This window comes from Canis lupus, chromosome 15 (assembly GCF_011100685.1).
Source record: "Canis lupus familiaris isolate Mischka breed German Shepherd chromosome 15, alternate assembly UU_Cfam_GSD_1.0, whole genome shotgun sequence".
Lineage (NCBI taxonomy): Eukaryota > Metazoa > Chordata > Mammalia > Carnivora > Canidae > Canis > Canis lupus.
Window position 1 is genome coordinate 31,087,560 of NC_049236.1, and position 18,180 is coordinate 31,105,739.

Genomic DNA, 18,180 nt, shown 5'->3' on the forward strand with positions numbered 1-18,180 from the left:
GGTCTGTGTGGTCCTTGTAATACTGAGAGCACCTAGTCGAAGCACCCAGCAAGCAACACTGTTATACTTTTCTTCTTTGCATGCTTATAGAGAAAAACAATGTGTGTTAGAATTTTACGTTGAATTAAAAGCAAAAAAAAAAAAAAACAGAAACAAAAACAAAAACAAAACAAAACAAGAAAAAAGGATCACTTGCCTAACTTTATTTAAAGCATGTTCATTTCCCAATTATGTTTTTAATCGGATTTTTCTTCAACAGAGAAATCATTAGGAAGTGATTTTTTTTTCTTTCCAAAACAAGGAGTCCCAGGAACCAAGGTTACGCAGCTTCATAAAAAGAACAGGAAACTCCCCTCTCCTTCTGAATGTGTTGTGTCAGCGTGATGCTGCTCAAGTTCAGATTGAAATTTAAACTGAACCGGAAGTGGCTGTGTATGTTACCACTCCCTTTGCAAATGGTGCTCACCACGGCCACGGATTAGGTGGTCTCTGGATGCTATTCCAAGGCTAGGTTCTGCTGGTGGTTTGTCCATCTGACTGGTCATGCACTAGAGGGCGAAATGAAGTCCCCCAAGATTAGCATGTTGTGTTTATTCCTCTTTGTAATTCCTGTGGTTTCTGTTCTTTACATGTTGATGGTTTTTTTTTGGCACATAGACATACATAATTGCTATACCTTTATAGGGAACTGCACACTTTGGCATTATTAGGGTCTCTTTCTCTGTCTTATTTAGTTATTTGTTCTAATTTCCACCTTGTTTGATATAAAGATGATGACTTCTGCTTTATATCATTTGTTTCTGTTTGGTAGATCTTTGACCACTGTTTTATCGTAAGCCTTTATCTTTGATTTTTTTTTATTGTATTTGGCATGAAGTAGGTTTTACTTTGTGATTCAATTTGTAAACATTTTTCTTTAAATAGATGAATCAAGATAAGTTACACTTACTGATAGGCAAAAATGCTTTGTCTTTTGTTTTTTTCTTTTGGGTCTTTTAAAAGATTTTATTTATTTGAGAGGGAGAGAGTGAGCAAGAGTGAGAAAGAGAGAGCATGAGCTGGGGGGGGGAGAGGGATAAGGAGAAGCAGACTCCCCATCAACCAGGGAGCCTGATGCAGGGCTTGATGCTGGGACTCCAGGTTCATGACCTGAGCTGAAGGCAGATGCTTAACTGACTGAGTCACCCAGGTGCCTCCAAAATGCTTGGTCTTAATTTTGTTATTCTCTTATGTTTCTTTTTTATAATTTTTATTATTTTATTTTTGAGGGAGGGAGGGAGTGAGGGGGGAGAGAAAGAGAGAGAGAGATTTACATTTTTATTTTAAAATTTTGTAATTATATCTTTATATAATGCCATTAGTCCTAATATTCTTTAAACAATTTATTAGTTTCCCTTTGTGAATAATGATAAAGGCAGCTTTTTACTATTCTATGTCTTTGCTCTTTCACTCCCCAATTTTATTCAATTATTTTTCCTAAGGTTCTCTTTTTTATAGTTATATATGCTTGTAAGTCTGTTTTAAATCATGGTGTTTTACTCTTGACTGTTATAGATAGAAGAGCTTAGTATTCCACCCACATTCTTTCCCTTTTACCTCCCATTTTTAAAAAGAAGTTCAGTCCTTTTTTTATCATCAGGCAATATACAACTTACATTATGATCCTTCACCATAAACTATAATTTGTGTAATCATTTTAATTGTACAGTTAAATATATTCAAAGGTCACTACCAGTCTTTTTCTGTAGTTTCCTCCATTATATCTTGATTGATTGAAGTTTCTCCTCTAGTAGTTTCCCTGAGAAGTATCCTTAACAACGATTTTCCATGAATTCTTGTACATTTAAAACATCTGAAATCTTTATTCTTTAAGGACAGTTTGACTGAATATGGAATCCTTGATGTACCCTTTCTTTGTGGAGTATTTTGCAGGCATTACTCTACTGTTTCTGGTATTTGTAATTGCTGTGAAGATTTCTGAAGCCAACATAATTTCCTTCCTTTGTAAGTAACTTGATATTTTTGCCTGGCTGTCCAATTCTTCCTGTATTTGGAGTATTTAATAATTACACTAACAACGTAAGACTAATCATTAGCCATGGTGAATCAATTTTTTTGTCATAGCACAGTGTGCCCTTGAAACACAGAGATTCAAATCTATACTTAAAGACAATTTTCCTAAATTGTAACCTTAAATATTTGTTTTGTTAATTTTTTTTTTTCTTTTTGGATACTCCTTCTATGCCAGTGTTGGGTCTCCTTGGTCAGTCTTCCATTTCTCCTGTTTTCTCTCTACTACTTTTTTATCCTTTATTTTCAATCATTTCATTTGCTTTCTTATCTCTATACCTTTTACTGTATTTTTGCTGTCATTCCAATTTTATATTAATTTCTAAAATGCTTTGTGAATTCTACTTGCCTCCTGAGTGGAACAGCATGAGTGAGGCTGGTGGGGAGGGGGAAGGGCATGTAGGTACCACCAGGGAACAGAGTGGTAGAAGAAGAGTTGAAAGAGTCAAGCAGACAGTATTTAGATCATGCCTTGGGCTGCTGGCAAGGAGTTTGGATTTTATTCCAAGCATTACAGGCAATGATTGGTAGAGAAAATGTAGTAAGGACAGAAAGGGTCTTTGAAGAGAGGTGTTTGAGCAGAAACGTGGTTGGCATACAGGAACCATCTACACAAAAGCCAGGGTAAGAATATTCCTAGGCACAGTGAACAACACGTGTGAAGGTTTAAGAACAGAAAGAGGTTGAAATGTGAGGAACAGAGAGGAAGTCTGGATGGGTGAAACATGGGCAAGAGAGTAAATGGTACAAGACAAAAATGGGAAATCTGGCTACGGATTGTAGAAGCATAGTGGAACTGGAGAGACCAGTTGGGAGGTTATGGCTGGGGTCCATTTAGGTGATTGTGGCTTAGATTAGATGGTGGTAGTGGAAGTGAAACAATCTGAGACCTATTGTGGAGGTTGAATCAACAGGACTTGCTAATAGCTTTGATAAGGAAAGAGAAATAAAGGGCTGAAATAGAATTCTTACTATAGATGCGTAAGGATTTCTGAACATGAACGTATTATATGAATTGAGTCAAAAGAATTCAGCCTTAAATATTTGAATTAATGTGGTAAGAATGAAGATGGAGTTGGGTAGAGGTTATTGAAGGAACAAATTTTTACAAATTAACTGTGGGATAGACATTTCCCATATGGCATCTCCTCCATTGTGTATAATACTCATTCATTCAACAAATATTGGAGTGCCAGACAACTCTTAGGTACAGAAGATATAGAAATTGAGGGGGAAAAACACAAAAATCTCAGATTCTTTTCTCTCCTGAAGTTTACCAATGAGTTGGTGGAGACTTACATTCTCTATCACATGTATTGTGTGGGTCTTACTTATCCTCAGTTTTCAGGTGGGGACTCAAGGCTTAGAGTGCATAAGTGATTCGTCCAATGTCATATGAATGGATGGGGTCTAGATTTGACTGTAATCCTTATGATTCTAATACTCATTCCCAATGATACTCATTCACATCATTAAATCGGTGTGATTCCTTTAGTTCACGTCGAAAATGCAATATCCAGCTAGGGATATAAATTGATATCGGTAATCTAAGAAATGGAAGATTTTTTTTTCTTATTAGAGTGTTTTTGAATTTTTAAATTTGTTCAGTCCTATTTGATTTAAATCGATACTTAAATTTGGCATTTGCAATTACAGGATGCTGCTAACGACGTTCTCAATTAGGACTGAAGAAGCGTGTCTAACACTCTGGAAAACACATCTCCCAACCCCCAAAGTGCCTGAGTTTATGTAAAACAGAGAAATTTTCTTCACTGTCAGGTTTCCTGCCTCTCACTTCACTCCCACAGCTGTGTGTTTGAATATTCAGAGGCAAGGTTGGAGGTAGGAGTCAATTATTTTGGGCGGGTTACTGTATCTGAGCTGTTGGCTCCGGGGTAGAGGTAAAACACAGTGTAAGTAAAAACAGAGGTTTCTGAAATGTTTAAGTTACTATTCCGAAACTTCCCATATAAAAATCCATTTCTAATGAATTATCTTAAATTAAAATTTAATGGCCTCTAAATTGTGTATAAAGCAGGAGCACAAAAGCAGGCTCTGTGCAGATAAACATCATTAGCATGTAAGTGGGGAAAGTTTTTTAGCTTCTATTTCCCTCTGGGTCTTCAAACTGCTCTGTGGGCCCTTTTCTGCCTAATGTGTATGCCAATGTGCTTTTCTTTTTGACTTCCCCAGTGAACCTCCTGTGTGATTAGCTGGATTTTGCCTCCCCACTCCTGGAAAAAAAAAAAAAAAAAAAAAAAAAAAAAAAAACAACAACACTCCAAAGTGCTCATTCTTTGCTGATGTGCAACTTTACCTGCCATCTGCACATGCTCATTCCGGCAGCTCCTCGTGATCCTTCAACTCACAGGAAATCCTTAGAGGAATAAAAAGGACAGGCCCACCCCCACAGCCGAGCGAGCTCCCAGCTGAGTCACGTCAGTGGGATGAACGCTGACATGCATATTGACAGGCCTGTTTCATACTCAAGTGCTCCTGCAAATAGGCCCACGGCTGCTTGGAAGCCTGGCACTCCCCCACGTTGGGTGGAATTTGGCCTCCTCGACTGTTCTAGTTGGAGGGGAAGCCTCCCTTTGGCCACCCAACCTTTCTGGATGAAGAACGGTGGAGGAGAGGCCTGAGAGAGAACCCGGAGGCCTCCCCTGACCACCTGGAGGGGGAGAAGTGGACTGCGAGAACCTGGCTTGGCGGGCTGCTCGCTGCTCCCACCCACAGTGGCCCAAGTGGACACACCCTGCGTGGCCTGGTCCCAGAGCAGCTATTTGGACGGCCTGTGTGGTCATACCACCCCTCAGTGAGAGACGGCCTGCCAAACCCTGGGAAACTTGAAGTTGAGGTCAATTGTGTGCTTTCCCATTAGGCCCTGGGGAGAAAAAAGGTGCAGAGTGACATGCCTTCACGGCAGCCAGTGTAACTCTGGTTCGAAAGTTTTCTGTTTTTGCCAGATGGCTTTTCTGAGCAACTGCTTTTTATGAAGATTTTTTTTTTGTATTAAATCTCAGTTTTATCTCTAAAACAAAATAGGATATACATAATGAGTAAATAAATGAAAACTCTCAATTTGAGAAAGTCTGCAACTGATGTTGTTTACTTAACCAATTACATTTCTATCACTTGGCTTTCGGTTGCTTTATATAAAATGCTCTGAAATACCCAAGGACCTGTTTTCAAACTGGAAATGGGTAGAGGCGTAGGGCACTGGGCACGGTCTTTTGGTATCAGAGAGAACTGTGTGTTTAATGCCTTCTCTGCTTCTTACCCTACGACCTTGGGCAAATTGCTGGATTTCCCTAAGCCTCAAGTTCTTGATCTGGAGAATGGAGGTAATTATTAGACGTCATCTGTCACATTATGTTGAGAGGGCTGAGATCGTGCAAATAAAATGCTTAGCACAGTGCCAGGTACGCAAAAGCCTAGAAGTGAATGTCAGAGGTGATGCTGTTAATGAAGAGGACAACACCCCCTGTGATGGGTGTCACCTTAATTTGTGTCAACTTGATTGGTCTAAGGAATACCCCGAATAGCTAGTAAAATATTTCTGGGCATGCCTGTGAGGGCATGTCTTGTTTCCAGAAGAGAGCAGCATTCGAATGATTGAGTAAAGAAGGTTGCCCCCACCAGTGTGAGTGGGCATCATCCAATCCATTGAGGGCCCGAATAGAACACGGAACTGGAGGAAGGGGGATGTGCCCTCTGCTTGAGCTGGGACGTCCATCATCTCCTGTCCTCAGACATCTGTGCTTCTGGTTCGCAGGCCTTTGGACTCAGACCAAATTATACTACAGGCTTTCCTGGTTCTCTAGCTTGCAGATGGCAGATTGTGGGACTTCTCAGTCTCCAAAATACGTATACGAATTGGCTCACAGGACTTTGGAGGCTGAGAAGTCCCAAGATATCTGTATCTATATCTATCTATGTCTATTCATTTTCAGCTATATATATGAATATAGATATCTCCTATTGGTTCTGTTTCTTTGGAGAATCCTAATGTACCACCACTTGCTCACTTTTCACTCTCTTGTATAGACTGATAACCACTGAGAGAGCAGACTATTTAATGATTAGGATTATGAAATTCTGATCACTAGATAAACTTGAAAAAGAAAAACAAAAACCTAGATCAACAAGTATGTGATGTCCTTCATATGTACATTTATAATGCAAATGGCTTTTAGCAAGGGTTTGATTGGTGTTCAGAGTATTTATTAGTGAAAGACTCAAAGGTATGAAGGTTACTTCTCCTGTTAGGGCCAACTTAAATTTAATAAAACAGGTGTGTGTGTGTGTGTGTATGTGTGTGTATTTTGTTTTAATCATATCATGAATTTCTTTCTTATAGTTGATTTGGACTAATGACTTGAAGAGGAAAGCTGCGAGTGTGTGGTTCTCAGCCATGTGGAGAATAGGGGAAGGGTGTCACATGATTATAGTTCTTAGGCTGATTAGGATGATTTTAATGTCAAAACAAGGAGTGCCGGGATCCCTGGGTGGCGCAGCGGTTTGGCGCCTGCCTTTGGCCCAGGGCGTGATCCTGGAGACCCGGGATCGAATCCCACATCGGGCTCCCCGTGCATGGAGCCTGCTTCTCCTTCTGCCTATGTCTCTCTCTCTCTCTGTGACTATCATAAATAAAACTATGTCTCTCTCTCTCTCTGTGACTATCATAAAAATAAAAAAAAATAAAAAAAATTTAAAAAAAAAAAAAAAAAAAAAAAAAAAAAAAAAAAAAAACAAGGAGTGCCTTCTCACTGTTGCCATAATGATCACTGTGGGAATTTGAGAAGAATTTATGGAATAATTATTCATTAGATTTTTTTATTCAAGTGTAATTAACATATAGTGTTATATTAGTGTCAGGTGTGCAATATAATGATTCAACAATTCTACACATTTCTCAGTGCTCATCAAGATAAATTTATTCTTTTTTTTTTTTTTAAAGATTTTATTTATTTATTCATGAAAGACACAGAGAGAGAGAGAGAGGCAGAGATACAGGCAGACTCCATTCAGGGACCCGATGTGGGATTCGATCCTGGGTCTCCAGGATCACGCCCTGGGCTGCAGGTGGCACTAAACCTCTGAGCCAGCAGGGCTGCCCAAGATAAGTTTATTCTTAATTCCCTTTATCTATTTTCTCTATCCCTTTACCCACCCCCTCTCTGGCATCACCAGTTTGTTCTCTGTATTTTAAGAATCTGTTTTTTTTTTTTTTTTAAAAAGTAAATTCTACCCTCCCAATGTGAACCTTGATCTCATGACTCCAAGATCAAGAGTCCCATGTTTTACTGACTGAGCCAGCCAGGTACTCCTGTTTTTTTTTTGTCTATGTCTTTTTATTCTTTGCTGTTCATTCATTTTGTTTCTTAAATTCCACATGTGAGTGAAATCATATGGTATTTGTCTTTCTCTGACTGACTTATTTCACTTAGCATTATACCCTTTAGGTCCATCCATGTTGTTGCAAATGGCAAGGTTTCATTCATTTTTTTTTTTTATGGCTGAGTAATATTCCATAGTATATACATCTTCTTTATCCACTCATTTATCAATGGGCATGCAGGTCGCTTCCATATTTTGACTATGGTGAATAATGCTACAACAAACATAGGGGTGCATATATATTTTTGGGTTAGTTTTACATTTTCTTTGGGTAAACACCCATTAGTGGAATCGCTGGATTATTTGGTAACATAATAATAATTACCTTTTATATTGATTAGGGTAATAATATCTAGTGCTTGAAAACTTAAGGTCATCATAATTCGGTATATCTTATGGTATTGACGTGACCATTTATTCAACTTTTTACTAGAAAACCTTCTCTCAGGTGCTTTTTTTTTGGGTCCTTCTATAGATACTTAACAGTTTTGAATCCTTCTTGAACACTCAGAATTAGAAACTTAGCCAAAGAACTTGGAACTTGCATCTGAAAAAGTTGCTTCCTTGGAAAAGGAGTGAAATCAAAGTTATCCAGCAGCAAGCTTGGTGCCACAATTTGCAAGAGCTGATAAAATCCTCTTTCCTCTGGGTGAAATCTCTTACTGGTTGAACAATACCAGATTGGTATCTTTGCTCTCTAAGAAACCCTATCTCCATTCTTAGTACTTTATTGGTATAAATCCATTCTGATTTTGGTATATTGCCAACCAGCTTGACACATGCACAAAGCTCAGTGAAAATACTCCAAGAACACTGGGAGTTGTTTAAATTCCATAATATCCCTCCATGGGTATTTCAGAATGTCTCCCAACTTTTAATTACTAAAGTGTCTCTGACCACATCAGGAATTAATCATCTGTCAGTTTTCATGTTATCACTTACAAATTGACATTTTATGTGAATATATTCCTGAAAAACTTTGCCACCTTTTTCTCTAAATAAATAAAAAAATTTTTTTTTTCAATTAAATGACTACTTGAAGATGGGAACTTCCAACCCATGGACCCAAAGAACTAGTACTTCACCTCTGTCACTGTTATTCAGAGGCAAAAAAAATTGTCATGATGTTTTTTGAGAAGACTGTACCTGACACTGCTGGCCCAGTCTACCCACAATTACGAGTGAGAGTTTGTAGGTCTAAGAAACACTAGCCTTCACACAATGGGCCAAAATGCCTTTCAAATGGGGTGGGAGGCATAAATCACATATATGAATGGATAGGATATTCTATTCTGTATACCTCCAGAGCTTAAAACCAAACCAAACCAAACCTTGTAATTTAATACGACTCATTCTACTTTATAGTTAGACATGTTTACATGACTATCCTTTCTGTTGGATGGGATTTCAAAATTCAAGAAAGTAGAACATGCCCTCATTTGTTTCTGCATCCCATATATGGTTCAGCACAGTATCTGGAGCTTTAATAGTGCTCAGTAAGGGTTTGTTGACAGTGCAGAAGTTGAAGAGGCACTATCATCCCTTTGCCCTCTGTCTTGAACATGGTGGAAGTTAGACATTTCTTATCAGAGTCTCTATATAAAAGCCACTACGACATATACAAACTTCTCTTTTTCTTTTTCTTTCTTTCTTTTTTTTTTTTTTTTTTTCAAACCTCTCTTTTTCATCTCTCCTGCAACAAAGCTCTTTGGAGTTAATGGTCAAGCTGACATGCATGTCAGGGCATTCTGAATCATCAGATCAAATGCATTCCTCCAACTTTGCCATATTTCAGTGAAGTCAACCCCAAGATTCAGGAAAGAAATGAAACCTATGGCTTGTCTAAGATGCGCTGGTAAAGAACAACTCAGAAGCATACGGCAAGAGAAGGGAAAATTAGCTTTGCCAAGGATTGGTTGATGAAGCTATTGAGGGTGGGAAACCAGTTAGAGAAGCCCAGAAACAGTGAAATCTTAAAACTGAGAGACGTAAAGACAGAAATTGAGAGGCATTCAACTACACACACACACACACACACACACACACACACACCAGTGTTCTAGTTCCAGGGCTTAATTTGTGAGCATATATTTGACATGGCCTTTTCATGTTCCTTTTTCCTCCAGCCTTTAAAAAAGAGATCTCTCACTTGTAGTTTCTTTGCAGAAATATTTTAAAAATTATTTATTTAAAAATTAAAAACACTGCCAAACACTATGAGCTGCTCAGAGACAGTAATCACACCTTCCACATATAAAGTGCTTACTTACAATTATTATCAGTGCTAGCGGTAAGAGAAAACATCTAGATGGAGTCTGATCACTTGGATGCCAGATAAATCACTTTTTTACTCTTTTAAGATTACTCTCCAGCACTCCTCACCCCTCCTATTTCCTGTGATCCTTTCTCCTTAAAAAATTCTTTATGAAGGAAGTGAAGGTGGGAGAAGGTCAAGTCAAAAGAGGAAAAGTTTCCTTTTATGATACAGATTTACAAGTAATACATCTTTCAATAAAACTGTTTATTTAAGAATAAAAGGGTCCCTGAGCATCTATGAAATGTGAACCTTCTGTAAAAGAATCAACACTGACATGTGGCTGCTCTGGCTAGGAGTATCATCTGTGTAATGGAAAAAGAAATTCTGTTGTTTGGAAATAGGTTCTTATATGTGATTTTAAAGATTTATTACTAAGTACTTGTTCACAGGAAGAAAATGTTCCATTCATTTTAGAAATTTCATTTTTATCAACTTTATAATTGACTAAACTTTGTTATATTTAACACAAATTTTTTATTGAAATAAAAAGAGGAACATGTGAGCATATATGCAAAAAGCAGTAAATTCTGCAATGTAAACAGTAGTGAAAATATGACCACATATTACTCTTTCCTAGACTTTTACCAAATAATCTTCATAATTTAAATACTTTAAGACTACAATTGTTTTCAAGTAAATGATTCACTCTCCAACATTAATTTTAAGTGATCCTTCTATCACTATCAAACATTTGGTGAAGCAAGTCAAATGATTTGGGAAGAGGAGAAGCAAGTTGTTACAAGTGTCATTTAACAGTGGTGTGAAATCTCAACTGGAATACAGTGATCCATAATTAGTAATTGATTACAGTTTTCTTTAATGAATATGAAAAGGTCAAGTTAGGGATTTCACCATCATCAATAGACACATGAAACACTGCCTATGAATTCTAAAAGCAAATACTGATAACAGAATATCTTCCTGGGAGTCAATCCATTTTCAACTTAACTCTGTCTTGCTACACCAACATCTTTGTTACTGATCAGTTAATTCATATTAATAATCCTAGCAGTGAGGTATGGAAATGTTCTCAAACACTCACATACATACATACTTACACACACACATGCACACACACATCTTAAAAAAAATCATAGGTTCAAATATTTACTAACTCACTACCCTTCAACTTAGGATCCAGAATTTCCTATGCTTGAAAAATACTCCATTATCCTCAGACTATACCTAGTGTATTAAAGCAAGAATGGTGGTTCTTATAATTCAGACAGACTTTACAAACAAAGGTATTTAAATAAAAAATTCCAGATAGCCCTCAGTCAATCCCTAAATACACACAGTGGGACATACCATTTCCCAATCACTGAGGTTTTACTTGACTTCAACTCAATCTACTGGTTTAGTTACAAAATAGGACACAAAGGGAAGTAGTAGTAGTATTAAGAACTGCCACTTTTTGGGTGTTTACACATACCACGTACATACTAACTCTGTACACATACCATCTAATTTTCACAATATGCCTGTGAAGTTGGAATTACAAAGCTCATTTTATGGATGAAGTCAGAGATCTAAGAAAGAGCAGAGCTGAATTTGAACTGAGTTCCATTTTGCTTTAAGCCTATGCTTTGTGGTTTCAGAACCATGGCTTTAAAAACAGCAGAGGCAGTCATGCCCTATTTACTGGGAAATTGGTGTTTTAGCCAAGTTTGTTATAGAGTGCATTTTTCTGAAGGAAACTCTAACTTTGCCAATGATTTATATTCCACAATTTGAGACTGTTTATCAATATGTAAGTTTCATGAGGGCTGGGGCTATGTCTGTTTTTTGTTTGTTTGTTTGTTTTTATCACAGACCTAGTGCCTAACAGATAGAAAGTATTCAGTAATTATTTGTTAAATGAATTAACTGTGGAAAAAATTTTCCTTGTAGATATAATAAAAGCAGAGTTAAGATCCAGAAAATAATTTAGTATATACATTTTAGGTTCAAGAAAAAATATTTAATACAACGAATAATACTCAAACAGGCTCACACAAAGCATTAGTAAAACTCTTTGCTATACTCTAAGCAAAACAGTATTCCTGATAATCAAATATAATGTGCATCAAGGATTTGGATATCATAAATGTCTGCTTTATGAATTTCTCCCATCATATAGTAGTAAGTCTTAGGAATTGAGTAATTTCAGTAAGTTTTCATCAGTTTCAATTTATTGGACACCTGTAACTTCAAATTCAGAATAAATGTCTTCACTCTTTGATACCATCGTGACTTGTTGAATTTTTCTACTCTGGTAATATTTTATTTATTATTATTTCATTATTTAAAAAAATTTAAAGATTTTATTTATCTCTTCATGAGAGACACAGAGAAAGAGGCAGAGACAGAAGGCAGAGGGAGAAGCAGGCTCCCCGCAGGGACCCTAATGTGGGACTTGATCCCAGGACCCCAGGATCAGACCTGAGCCAAAGGCAGATGCTCAACCACTGAGCCACCCAGGTGCCCTCTGGGAATATTTTATAACCTCCTTTAACCTCCCTAGGTAATCAGTGACTTTTACTTGGAATTCCAACTCTTTTTATGTTATGCCACAAATTCAGGGATACTATTCATCACTGTATCTTTAGGGTTTAGCATGGATCTGGCCTATTCCAGAGATTCAAGAAATTCCTATGGAAAGACAATAAGGGGTTGAGAGATGTAGTGGGAAGGGGGAGGAAAAGGTGGAGGGAAGGATGGAAGGAGAGAAAGAGAGAAGAAAGTAAATAATAATTTAGTTCTTGGATTAGGAGAAATAAAGTCAAAGATCAACAGTGCTGAATCCTCGCTTAGAAGCAGAGACCTTCCGTAACATCTACCAAGATGTTTACATGTTCAACAAACTACCCAGAGTACAACAAGGATAGTCCATTGATAACTGCTTCTTTTGGCTAAGAATTGTATCCTTGCTGATACTTCACATAGCATTTTTGAGCCTAGGGAAGTGTTTGACATTTCACTACAACCCATAAACTGCAGGGTTAGCCAGTTCATTCCAATGATTGATGGATGGCACAGGAATATATTTACTATTTAGTAGCGATATTCTTCAGATTCTCCAGGACATACCATTTTGCAATTTTACTGTAAGTCTTTTTACCAGTTCTATTTATACTAATTTGGACTCACTACCGTAGATTCATACTAGGTACAGTTTAGTAATAGTTTATTCATGTTAAGTAGTCATAGCTTTCCAAACCTGAACTTCTGTTTCTTATATTGCTGATACTAGCAAATATAAGGTTTTGGTTTATTTCTTAAGATGGAATTAGAACAGAACACAGGGTCTATGATGATCAGTTCTAATGCTTCCCACTACTTAGAGAATCCTTCTACTCCTCAAAGTCAATCAGGTGGCAAACATTCATTGAACACCCAAAGGATGAATTATATAAGGCTCTTAAAATAATAATCTTCAGAACTGTAGTGTTCCAGCCAAATAGTTATTTTTTATGTCATTCTGAAAGGGGGGCTTATGATGCCTTTCAGAACAGCTGATTAAAATACTTAACACTGGGATACCTGGGTAGCTCAGTGGGTTGAGCATCTGACTTTGGCTCAGGTCAGGATCTCAGGGTCCTAGGATTGAGCCCTGAGAGGGGCTTCCCATTCAATGAGGAATCTGACTGCCCCTCAGTCACTCCCCCTGCTTGTGCTCTCTCTGTCTCTCTGAAATGAATAAATAAAATCTTTAAAAAAAAACCACTAATTCATGTCTTATTTAAAGATAAACCAAATGGCAAATTACTAAAGAGCTCTTCTCAAGTATAGATTATGCAAATGTCTAGTATTCTTATTCTCACTCTTAAGGTCAAAACAGATCAAGAAATTATTAGATTCCCTTTCTGAAAAAAAATACAAGTACTATTTAAATTTTATATCATTTGTTTATTCAAAGTCATTTATCGAGTACCTATTATGTTGAGTGAAGGTGTAGGGCAGGGACATTGAAGATTTCATAAAAGTGGCTGTTGCCTCTGTGAGTATGATCCTGTTTTTGAACAATGCTGTCCAAAGGGTGGATTTTCCCAATAGAGTAGAAAACTGCCAATCTTCCCTTTCTTTCCACCTGTAGTGAATTAGTCGAGCCTGTTATTGATTGCTTACGAAGTACAGTAGGCTTCAAACATTATCTTTTCTGAATCTTTAATCTATTCCAATCAGGGGCCATCTGATATTCCTAAAGTAATCATGGAGTAAGACATGTCGGGTAAAGCATGGTTTTTGAAATCAAGTGGGTTGCAGTTTCAGTTCCAGCTCTTTCACTAATTAATCTCTTGGTAAAATTACTTAACTCTTCTAAACCTCAGTTTTCTCATCTATAAAATAGACCTTTTTTTCTCTTTTATGGGGTTGACTAAAGGATTACAATGAAATAGGACACATAAAATACATAGTCCAATTCCTGACATACATTAATAACTCAGCAAATGGCTTTATTTTCTTGGTTCTCCACTAAATGAGGGTAGGTAAGGCAGGAGGAGAGCAAAACCCAGAAGGAGTGAGAAACAGGGACATAAATCATTGGAAACTACTAAAATCCCTGCTCTTTTCAGGTCAGTGCATCCAGTGACTCTGCACTTTAAAGCAGTTATTCCCCTGCAGTATTATTTACAATAGCCAAATTGTAGCAGCTTGAGTGTCCACTGATAAATGAATGGATAAAGAAGAGGTGGTGTATTCAGTGGAATGTTACTCAGTCATAAAAAAAAAAAAGGATGAAATCCTGCCATTTGCCATAACATGAATGGATCTAGAGGGTATTATGCTAAGTAAAATAAGTGAGTCAAAGAAAGACAAATACCATATGGTTTCACTCATATGTGGAATTTAAGAAACAGATGAACAAAGCAAAAAAAGTCACAAACCACAAAACAACGGACTCTTTACAGAACAAACTGATGGTTACCAGTGGGGGATTGGTGAAACAGGTGAAGGGGATTAAAGTACTCTTATCTTGATAAGCACTGAATGATGCATATGATTGTTGAATCATGATATTGTACATCTAGAAGTAATATAACACTGTATGTTAACTATAGTGGAAGTAAAATTTTTTAAATAAAAAAAATTTTAAAAATGAAAATGAAAAAAGAAAAGCCCTGAGGTTGATTATTAAAATCTCTTGGAAATGGGCCTGGGCCTCTATCTCATATTCTGATCTAAGATGGGCCTCAAACTCAGATTCTCATTCAGAAGATTGTAATGGAAGCCTAGAAATCCATGTTTTCATAACTCTCTCTCTCTCTCTCTCTCTCTCTCTATATATATATATATATATATTTTATGATAGTCACACAGAGAGAGAGAGAGAGAGAGGCAGAGACATAGGCAGAGGGAGAAGCAGGCTCCATGCACCGGGAGCCCGACGTGGGATTCCATCCCAGGTCTCCAGGATCGTGCCCTGGGCCAAAGGCAGGCGCCAAACCGCTGCGCCACCCAGGGATCCCAACACTCTATATTTTGATGTCAAGCAAGCTTGGTAACTGCTCAAGTAAGGTGATGTCAAAGGCCATGATGACAAGAAGGGACTGCCCAATTCCCAAAGAGATGTTCCATGCTTCTGGAACAAATCGTCAGGACTCCGTGAAACAGAAGCATCTGTGATTTTTGTTATTGTGATAATTAATTTTGTATGTCAACTTGGCTGGGACACAGATGTGCTCAGATACTTGGTTAGACATTATTCTACGTATGTCTGTGAGGGTGTTTCTGGATGAGATTAACATTTGAATCAGCAGATGAGCAGAATGGATTGTCCTTCCTAATCTGGGTAGGCGTCATCCAATCCCTTAGAGGCCTGAAGAGAACAAAAGCAGGGCCAGGGAGAAATTGCCTTCTCTGTTTTCAAATGAGACCCTGGTCTTCTGCACTTAGACTAGAACTTACACCAGGGGCTCTCCTGAGTCTCAAGCCTTTGGACTTGAACGGTTGTAGAAAAGATGGCCATTACCTGGAAGGATTTAAGAGGGCTGAGATCCATCTCAGAAGCTGAAGTGTATCAGCGCAGGATTGGGAAATTTGATTGGAACCTGAAAGATGATGTTCCTTGCTAACTTAAGTTGAAAAAGTTTTAAACACCCTGGCATGTTTTCATCTTGTAGGTGGTGGAGATTCTGTGGAGAGGAGGAAAGTCAGGAAAAACCACTGAAATTAGCAGGTTATAGTGAGCCCGTGGTAATTTGCCATTTAAAGAGACGAGGGAGGTCTCCACTGTTCCTATCCTGGTGCTACAGGGGAATGAGGTAGGGTGTAGACAAGATCATGCCTTTGGCTTCCTTCCCACTTAGACTTGCTCATCTAGTAGAGGTTACTTCACTTGATGAATTCCTTTCTGGCGAGTCTCTGGAGTACCGCTGGGGTCATTTTTGACAACTCTCTTCCCTCCACGCCTCAGAAGAGCAGCACATCCCAAAACGTGCTCAGTGAAATGTTCACAAGTGTTGCATAAAAGGAGACTCTGCCATCAACCAAGTTTGGGAAACAGCGGGTTAACAAAGAGAAACCTGTACAGTGGGTTTTCTCAGATCTCTTAACTAGTTGGTGCACATTGTGAATCTGCAAGAGACAAATCTAATTTGAAGCATTTCCCCCAAACCTTTGACCACGGTTGCTGTATTAGCAAGGATTCTCGTGGTTTTAAGTGACAGAAACTGAGTTCCAACAGGCACGAGCCATAAAAGGAATTTATCAGCTCACAGAATCATGAGGCCCAGGCATGGCTGAATCTGGAGGCCTCAGACCAGTATCTGTCGCTCTCCATCTCTTGGCTCTGCCTTCCTATGAGTTGGCTTCATTCTCAAGAAGTCTTTCTCTATGCGGTGGTCCCTGACAGCTCCAGGCTTATGTTACAGTTACAAATTCCATTTGGAAAAATCTCCACTACAAATTAGAGCTTACTTGTTTTTGAATTTGGAAGTATTTAAATCATAAGCAATTAAGTTACAATAACAAGATAGAAAATGTAATTTCTGAAGACCTTGTTTCTATATAAAAGTCTTCTCGATGACAACCTATGGTATCGGTGCATGCTGATTTAAGACACCATGAAACGAACCTAAAGGAAGCTATCCTCAGAAGTATTAATGTATTTGCTTCCCAATTACCTGACATTCCCCTACCCCAAAGTAATGGTGTATAATTCGTGCAGTGTTTTCTTATTGCTTTAAGAGTCATTAGGGGCCACCTTGGGTTAAGGAAATAGGTTATCAACACAATAAAATAAACAGATATTCTATAAAATACATACTATGGTATTTAAAATGGAACCTTAAAAAATATCTGAAGCCATTACTCTTTAATCTCTGACCATGAACCTATTTTAGTTGAACTCTGTGAGAAAACTACAGAGGATAGACCCACTTAAAAAACTTTGATTAGGGACGCCTGGGTGGCTCAGCAGTTGAGCATCTACCTTTGGCTCACGGCATGATCTCAGGGTCCTGGGATCGAGTCCCACATTGGGCTCCCTGCCTGGAGCCTGCTACTCTCTCTGCCTACGTCTCTGCCTCTCTCTTTCTCTGTCTCTCATGAATAAATGAATAAAATCTTTTGAAAAAATTATTAGATGTCAACTTTATTGTAAAGTTATGACTAGACTGCAGATATATTTGACTGTGAATCACAGGATTCTTCATAAGTGTCCCAAATTGGTTTTAAGTCATCAACATCACATCATGATACTGGCAGGAATTGCTGTCTAGTCAATACGAAAGAGGCTTCTTTTTAATTGGTCAACTAGTAATCATTTTCATTTTGAAATGCATAATGGTAATGAGTTTATTTTTATATATGGCATATTTTGAGGATTTTGATTTTTCTAACCTAAGGAACTTATTTCAGAAAGTTAGAAATTGAATGCCTTGGAGATGCTCATTTCTCTTCCTTTATGTTTACTGTGTCCTTCTGACCAGCGAGGAGGAGAACTATAACAAAAGCAAAATCACTTGGAATTTTTATAACTGGAATCCTTTGTTAATCTGCTCTATTATGCTACTTGATATTCACCAATGATAACATCTTGGAAGATTTCAAGATTCATCAGCAGTTTCTGAGTAAGTAAAAGAGATCATACTACGCCTAGCAATAAAATAATTGAATATTATGTATTTTATTGCTTGAAAGCTAGTTATCCACAAAATATACATATGTGCACTTCTTTGGATGATTTGATCTAAAAGATTGGTTTGCAAGATAATAAGGTTTCGAGCAGAATTCTTTGTCTTGACCTTTTGAACAAAATGCTTAAACGTCCTTCTACATCAAGATGCTTTTAGGTAACAGCTAACGTTACTTGATCAGTGCTCTCTACGGACAATCACAGTTAAACCTCACCATCACTGTAGGAAAAAGGTAGCATTTTTTTTTTTTACCCTCAATTTTATACAGTTGGA

At 37.7% G+C, this 18,180-nt stretch overlaps 1 long non-coding RNA gene across 1 annotated transcript; it reads left to right on the plus strand.

The window, feature by feature from the left end:
• Window positions 1–1,436: 1,436 nt before the first annotated feature.
• On the plus strand, window positions 1,437–17,819 carry LOC119869389. Its single transcript, XR_005369952.1, has 3 exons — window positions 1,437–2,004; window positions 3,727–3,912; window positions 17,701–17,819. It is a non-coding gene; the product is annotated as an uncharacterized LOC119869389 (long non-coding RNA).
• Window positions 17,820–18,180: the final 361 nt, after the last annotated feature.